Source organism: Notechis scutatus, chromosome 1 (assembly GCF_049901735.1).
Source record: "Notechis scutatus isolate UNSWTSFEM ecotype Mainland chromosome 1, rNotScu1.2, whole genome shotgun sequence".
Taxonomy (NCBI): Eukaryota; Metazoa; Chordata; class Lepidosauria; order Squamata; family Elapidae; genus Notechis; species Notechis scutatus.
Genome location: NC_142009.1, coordinates 154,867,107 through 154,873,266, shown reverse-complemented (window position 1 = coordinate 154,873,266; position 6,160 = coordinate 154,867,107).

Below are 6,160 nucleotides of genomic sequence, written 5' to 3'. Positions count from 1 at the left end.
TTAGACGTAGCGATTAGAACACCGATTAATTTTTTTTTTAAAAAAAGTGCCCCGTGGACAGAGTTCCGAGTTCAACGTCGTTGTAAAGGGAAAGTAATTAATCTACAAAACATTGTGTGAATACTGCCAGCAGATTTAAGTCTGTGCCAGGTGGGGACTGATAAGCACTGTGTAGGTTTTATTATTATTTCCCAATTTAAGAGGCCTTATATTATTTCGCAATTTAGGATGGGTTACAAAACTGAAACTTCGATGCAAAGTAAACCCTTACAAGAGTAATAGTACTCTGCTGTTTGCCTTTAAATAATTGAGATTCCCTTATCCAATGCCACACTAACATGTCAAAAACTTGGCAACTGTAAGGTCTCTACCCACAAGCATTTCCTAAACCCTTGGTGAAATACCATTAGCTTGCTTACTCTGTACCTTGTGTATTATTAATAGATGATTACAAAATTATTTACAAAATTATTTAGCCACAATTCCTTTTTGCCAAAACATTTTCAAGTGCCATGTTGAAACAGATGTGCTTTTGATAATATACAAATGATGCATCTTCATATTTAAAAGTGGGTGGCACTGAATTGGGCTGGTTTTCCTCCTTCTGCCAGGATTGTTTTTCACTTGGTATAAATAAGGTGCCCCAAGGCCTCAGTTCTCTCTCTCTCTCTCTCTCTCTCTCTTCTATTTACCATCTATGTGAGGCCTCTGGGTGAAGTGATCCAATGGTTTGGGATGAGACATCAGTATGCTGATGTATAAAGCTTTTCATCTCCACCCTGGACTGTGATTGATGTTGTGGATGTCTGGACCAGTGCCTGGAAGCTATACGGGTCTGGAGGAAGCGCAATAGATTTGACTCAATCCAAGTAAGACTGAGTGGCATTGAATATTTGTCATCTTCCAGTAACAAGTCTTTTCCACAGATGATCCTGGAGGGATGGCCCTGCCCCAGATAGAACCAATGTGCAACCTAGAGATCCTTTTGGACTCACTGCTCAGTGCTCCTGTAAGAAGAGTAGGTGGCAGCTATGGCTAGGAGGGCCTTTACACACCTTAATGTTGTAAGCCAGTTGTTTCTGTTTCTGGATCAGGAGGCTTTGTTCATATTCACACGTAACCCTTGTGACCTCTCATCTGAATTACTGCAATGCACACTACATGGTGCTGCTCTTGAGAAACATTCAGAAGCTTCAGCTGGTACAGTATGTGGCTGCACAGATGGTAAATTGTGTTGGATATTCAACACATTTAATGCTAATGCTACATGACTTGCATTGGCTACCAGTGAGCTTCCGGGTGTAATTCAAAATACTGGTTGTCACCTTTAAAGCCAGTGGTGGGATTCAAATATTTTAACAACTGGTTCTCTGCCCTAATGATTTCTTCCAACAATCAGTTCACCAAACTGCTCAGAAACTTAATGACCGTTTCTCCCGAACTGGTGCAAACTGGCTGAATCCCACCACTGTTTAAAGCCCTTCATGGCTTTGAACCAGGTTACCTAAATGACTGCCTATTCTAGAGAGTTGTTTCTACCTATGCAGTTTAGTCCAGCAGCTTGGGCATATTATAAGTCCCATCAGCCAAGGAATATTGGTTAGCAAGGACTAGGAGATGTAGCTTCTCTGCTAAAGCCCTTACCCTCTGGAATATTCTCTCTTCAAAGATTAGGATGACCCTAATTCTTCTGAAGACATGGTTATGAGCTTGGGCCTGGGGCCATGAATATGTTAAGGATTCTATTTCTTGGTTATATTAACATCTATGGCAATAATTTTACTCTGCAGCCATGTATATTTAATTTATACTGTATTGTTGTTTTAGGTTTTTATGATGTAGACTGCAGTTATAGAAATCAAATCAAATCAATCAATATGAATTAGATTTTTTTAAAAAATCACAACAATCCAGCATTATTTCCATGCAATCTAATGCATTAGTTCCTATTTTTTTAAAAGGTTGAATTTAAATGTAAATTATAGGTTGTCCTCAAGTTACAACCACAATTGAGCCCAAAATTTATGTTGAAGTGAGTTTTGCTCCATTTTATGAGTTTTCTTGCTACAGTTGTTAAGTGAATCATTGCATTTGTTAAGTTAGTAACTTGGTTGTTAAGTGATGGTTTGACGGCTTGTCAGAAGGTCGCAAAAGCTGATCACATGACCCCAAGACACTACAACTATTATAAATATAAACTAGTTGCCAAGCATCTGCATTTTGATCATATGAGGATGCTGCAATGGTCATGTGAAAAACATACACATGAGTCACTTTTTTCAGTGCTATTGTAACTTTGAAAGGTCACTAAATAAACTGTTGTAAGTCGAGAAATACCTGTATTACATATGTGCATATGGGTATGTACATGTGTGTGAATTAGGAGCTGCCAGTCATTCTCTCCCAGCTCTAAAAAAAGTCTACCTATCCATTAGCCTGCCTTTGATCAATATAAGATTACAGAGAAACCCAAAATAGTTTACAATGCACACATGAAAGATCATATTCTTAAAAGTATATTAATGAGATTGGTTTTACTCAGTTCAAGATAATCTGAGAGGTTACCTAGTTATACATAGCCAAAATTGCAAGTTCTATAGAATACCTAATATAGTTAAGAATGCAACAGTAATTTAATGTTGATATAATAGCAGAGAATTTGTTAGCCACCAATAGGACAGCACTCTTTTTAAGCTATTAACAACCAGCAGTATCTAGCACTAATATTATGGAACTTAAATTCCAAGTTCCAATGTTTAAACTCACTGATTTCAATGTATGGGTACCATGAACAAATAAACCTAACAAAAACAGAAACAACTGTAGTTTTTGCTCCTGAAAAACATCAGAATAAACAAATGCAAATAAATATATGCCATTATAAATGTAATTATAATGTGCAGGCACATCTCAAGCTAATGTTTTGAAAGTATTTTAAAACTGGTTGAAGAAATAGCTGTTGACCCAAAAATAATAGCATCATGTTTGCTTTACAGAACAAAAGCAGCATCCAAGTAACAACAGTCATACATAATTATCAACAATCCAAATTTCCCTAGAGTGCTAAGCTGTAATTATATCTGAAAATGTCAGGGTATTATCTCATCCTCTTTAGAGTCAGAATTTTATTGTTTTCTAAATGTAGTTTCTCTAAGTAGCCTTTCACTTATCTTTAATCTAAAACAGGGCTGTCAAACTCACAACCCATGGGCTGGATGCGTCACGCACTGGCCACACCCATGCCCAGTTTATCAAAGGGGGGGAAAGTCCCAATACATCACGTGATGCTGCCGTGGTGACACGAGTTTGACACCCCTGATCTAGAAGATACGAGTAGGTAATATCTCATATCTGGCACTATCTCCAGAAGACAGCCTTCACTAAATGACATGTCTTAATGTGGAATGTCATACTCAATTATTGTGCTGAAGGTTGTCCTCTTACATGGTCCAGGGAAGAGTGGCATTTGAGAAATGGGAAATGGTGCAGGATATGAGATGAGATATTACCTGCTTGTTATATCTTCTAGATTAAAGTTAAGTGAAAGGTTGCCTAGAGAAACTACATTTAGAAAAACAACAAAATTTAGAGGGTATTTTGAGACTCTATTGTAAATGTAAAAACTAATGCAGAGGACTTGTGCCAACTTCGGTTTCCTTGTCCCCATCCAACCTATGTGGAAGATAAGATTGGTGCTGTCCTTTCAGCACCAAACAAAATTTTTCCCTTTTTGTTCCAACATTAATTGTTTTAAATTGATCACAATTTAACAGAGAGGTGATCTACATTAATAATAAAATAATTACCAAAAGCTGTCTTGTAGCTCCTTGATTCCAGAAAGGTTTCCCAAAGTGGGGAAAAATAGCAAAATAGGAAGTAAAATGATGAGCTACAGAATGGAGAACTTCTTCATCACACTCTTACATACTTCACCCATTTCTCCCAGATTAAATGCACATAACTCTTAATCTCTTATTCTGTACCTTCAAAGTATTGAACTCTGAACAGCTGGTATAAATCAATCTTGTCATGAAGTGCAATGCAGAATACCATTTGAGGAGGTGTCTAACTGTTCTTGGTTAGTTCTTGATCATGGAAGTTTGTGTCCTGGTGATCCATCAGTCATACTTTGATCTTTTCTGGGTTTTCAGCACATTATCTAGTCCACTCCAGCATACTCTTGCATTTCCATGTATCTGTATATTCAGACCAACTGCATGCACTTTGTTAGACATTGTATATATAGTTCCTTAAGTTCATCCATCATGATCACTAGAAAAGATAATTTATTGGGCAAAGAGATTTCATTCTGTTCAAACACTGATTCCCTCTAGTTAAGTTGGTCTTCAGTTTCTGTGTATTCAGAGTAACCTTTCAATAACTCCTCAGAAAAAAAAAAGGAAGGGAAAGGTTTCTTTTCTTTTGGGAGATACACCCTGAAGGCTTCACTGTGATCTAACGTTACTATTAAAGAATAGATTAGAAACTATTAAAATTCACCAACATTGAAGAACAGCAATGGGACTTTGAATCAACAGTGTCAATTATGTTGTCTGCTTTTATGAACACCCTATTCCAACAAGGAGCTGTTACACTAGAATATGCTGATACAGAAAAATATTTGGAACAAAACTTATCTGATATTATTATGGAAAAAAATGTGAACTTATCACTAGATATAAAAAATGATGAGGATCTAAAAATTAACAAAGGAAACAAAAATGCCAATTCAAGAGAATAATCAAAATAATTTTTCTCTGCTGGACTTAAAAAAGAGGCTTGCTAAAGTTTTGAAGAAATTTGAGACATGGGATAATGATCATTTGGTTTAAAAAGATAGTTTTATGTAAAAGAAAAAAGGGACATAAAAACATAAAACCCACAAAAGGTTGAAAACACAATTGTTTAAAATTATTTTTAGTATTATTTGTAGTAAATTATTATTTACTACAGATTGCACCCAGGCTATTCATACTTGGAGTAGAGCAACTGAAATCAATTTGGCATAAATTTAGTCATGAATAGCCTAAACTCAATAAATGTCAACTGAACTAATGCAAAATGACTTAAATCTGAATTCAAATCAGTCTTCTTGAAGACAGAATTCTTTGCCCACTTATTTAGGAATAAAGCACACTGAATTGAACAACATGCTGTGCATTGCATTATAAGATTAAGCACCAGAAATCAGTTCACCTTGTTTACTGACGTCTTTTAGGTAAATATAGGATAAGATTATGCTCCATGTGAATTTTACATTTTCAAAGCGGACAATTTATTTACATAGATACATTTCTTATGGAAAACCTATTCCTGATAGTGTTTCAACCGATCATATTAAATATAGCTAGACTAGAAATAACAAGATTTCCCTTCATGGCCCAAACAAATTGTTTTATGAATATTTAGCACTTGGAAGACAAAGAGTCAGTATAATACAGGAAGTTCTCAACTTCTAACCACAACTGAGCCCAAAATTTCTTTTGCTAAAAAAGGCAGGTGTTAAGTGGATTATACCCCATTTTATTACATTTTTTGCCATCTTTAAGTGAATCACTACAGTTGTTCAATGAATCGTGCAGTTGTTAAGTGAATCTGGCTTTCCCTATTGGCTTTGCTTGTCAGGAACTCCCTAGGAATGTTGCAAATGACAATCCCAGGAGCCCAGGATGATGCAACCATGTTGGTTGCCAACCACCCAAAGTTTGATCATTTGGGCTATAGGGATGCTGCAACAATCATAAGTGTGAAAATTCATCATAAGTCACTTTTTTCAGTGCCATTATAACTTTGATCAGTCATTAAATAAATGGTTATTAGTTGAGGATTATCTCTACTTCATAAAATTGGCATACTAAATTGTCATAGTGATTTGTTTTTTAAAATATGAGGCCAATATAAGCAGGTTAAATTTTTATACAACAAAGACATCTGATTTGTAGATAGAATATTACTTGGCTAATCCAACTACTGCAATATGCATATCTTAGATCAAGGGTGTCAAACTCGCGGCCTCACAGTGGCATCACATGATGTATCAGGACTTTTTCCCCTTTGCTAAACTGGGCATGGGTGTGGCCAGTGTGTGATGTATCCAGCCCATAGGCTGTGAGTTTGCCAGCCCTGTCCTAGATTATCCAATTGCTCCCACTCACAAACT